The sequence below is a fragment of the Penaeus vannamei genome, chromosome 3, assembly GCF_042767895.1.
Source record: "Penaeus vannamei isolate JL-2024 chromosome 3, ASM4276789v1, whole genome shotgun sequence".
Classification (NCBI taxonomy): Eukaryota; Metazoa; Arthropoda; class Malacostraca; order Decapoda; family Penaeidae; genus Penaeus; species Penaeus vannamei.
The window spans coordinates 24,038,714-24,041,213 of NC_091551.1; the positions used below are offsets into that span (position 1 = coordinate 24,038,714).

The window sequence follows — 2,500 nt, forward strand, 5'->3', positions numbered from 1 at the left end:
TCTCATTCGTTCAGCTTATATTGTCTTTCTGAGAGGTGTTGTAGTTCATCTTTATTATGCTGTGTCGAGAATAAACTTGATTATTCGGTATGTATGTAAAAAAAAAAAAAAAAAAAAAAAAAAGAGAGAGAGAGAGAAAGAAAAAAAACTATCCAGCGATTTAATATATTTCAAATAAACAAATTATCCAATAATTTTCTATATTTTAGATAAGCAAGCTATGCAACTGCTTGATATATTTCGAATATGCAAGTAATCCAGTGAACTTGATGAATTTCGCTTAAACAAGTCCAACGACTTACACTGGAGAGCCTGTCCACAAGCCAGGTCAGGCCGTATCGACTGAGTCTAATCCTCACCTTTGTCTGCATATCCGCTACGCTGACCTGTTTTCGCCAGCACATCCGCCATGTTGCACCCGATACAAATGTGAACATGTGACCGCGACCGCAGGGAAAGTATCTAAAATCGCAAGGAACATGTCTGTAAAAAAAGAGAAAAAAAAAAGAAAAAAAAGGTCGGATCATAATTTTAGATGAATCGAATTACTCTGTTAATTGTGTAATATTAATTTCACTCTGCGGATACTACTGTGTCCATTTCTTTCAGCATAAAAAACGAACACGGACAAAAGTACAAAAACAGTTTATCAGTGTATGTGTTTTTTTGCAGTCAGTAGCTGGTTTCAAACAAATAAACCAGTCGTTTATTATACTTCGTAAAAGCCTATAAAGTGCTATATCCTCACAAAAAGATGTCGGCGTGTCTTGCGTGCATGCGTGCGTCGGCGACTATCCGTGCGAGATTAATCAAGGACACAGAGCTATCGCTTATTACATCAAAAATACAGCCAAGCCCGTGGAAATGTTCTTAAAGCAACACGGGATGCGCTCTATAATGAATAGATATGACAGAAAGGATGTTAGATATTCAACAAATGAACAGTATTGAAGAATATAGAAAAATAAAATAAAAGAATATTAATCTTTAATCAGCATTTAGAAAATAGAAGTAGTTAGTAGAAAAAAGAGCAGTCAGTCAGCGGGGCGATGAAACAAACAAACACGCATCATACACACCACATCATGATCGGGTGCTTTGTATGTGTTGTACGTAACCCGCAAGCTACACCCCGAGATGCGTGTCCTTGTGTCCACACCCACGCCCCAGACACCCGGATTTAGGCTGCGCTAAACACGAGTCGTGCAGTGTCGTCTATTAGTTAGGTATTAGGTCCTCTTTAATTATAATAGGAATTTTTCATATTATCTAGTGATTATGTGATTTTCCCAAATATTGATGATGCAATTACCTGGTCGGTAGAAAATTCGCACAGTTTGGAAAGGAGTAAAAAGAGAAAGAGAGAAAGAATATGTAAACTATATTGATAATATTCGAATACAAATATTCCTCCACTGCAATAGAAGGGTGAAAGAAAATCTCCATTTTTTCCATATATTACATGAAATGGAACTCTCGGATGTGCCTCTGGCCAAAAAGGTGATACGACCTCAATGTGTGTATATATATACATTTTTTTTCTTCTTTTTAGAATTTTCTCCTGTCCCATGATTGGGTCGCGGCATCTCGCACGTGAGGTGGTGTGCCAGGCCTGGCATTCACTCGTACCGTGAAAATGCACACACATGTTTGCCCAAAACATTAATTAATCCATTCTCATTAACGCTGGACTGTTTGGGGGACACTGCAATAAAGTGCTCCTTTTTTCATCATCTTCATATTGATGTATAGTTCATTGGATCTACAAGTAGAGTGTAGATTGTTATTTTTATTTTGTTATTTGTTTTATTTGCATTATTATTTCATTTAGGAATGACATTATTATAAGGGTGTGTATATGGAGAAGATATCAAAAGAAACAAAGCAGAAAAGATATGAATAAAAGACTTATTAAAGACATGCACACAAACACATATTAAATCCGTAACTTTCTCTCGCTCACTTTGAAATCTTGAGACAAGAATCTGGAATAGATTTGTTTTCGCCAAACATACGCACGCACACACACACACACACACACACACACACACACACACACACACACACACACACACACACACACACACACACACACACACACACACACACACACACACACACACACGCACACGCACACACACACACACACGCACACACACACACACACACACACACACACACACACACACACACACACACACACACGCACACACGCACACACACACACACACACACACACACACACACACACACACACACACACACACACACACACACACACACACGCCCCGGACGCTATAATGGATATTATTACCGAAGTACAACATTTTTGTCTGAACCTCCCTCGTCGCTTATGCTGTTTCCGTATTCAGCGCTGGTTAATGCCGACCAGGTCAGCATCGGAGCAAGTATGTCATTGCAGTCTTATGTGTGATTGTAGGTTGCCCGAGCTCGTAACCCACGATGTTAGTGACGCAATAACGGGAGGCGTGTACGGCGG

The 2,500-nt window shown here is 39.3% G+C and overlaps 1 protein-coding gene across 3 annotated transcripts in view; it reads left to right on the plus strand.

Moving 5' to 3' along the window:
* The window catches only part of LOC113809071 (uncharacterized), a 503,521-nt gene that overhangs the window by 285,424 nt on the left and 215,597 nt on the right, over positions 1 to 2,500 (plus strand). The window lies entirely within an intron of this gene.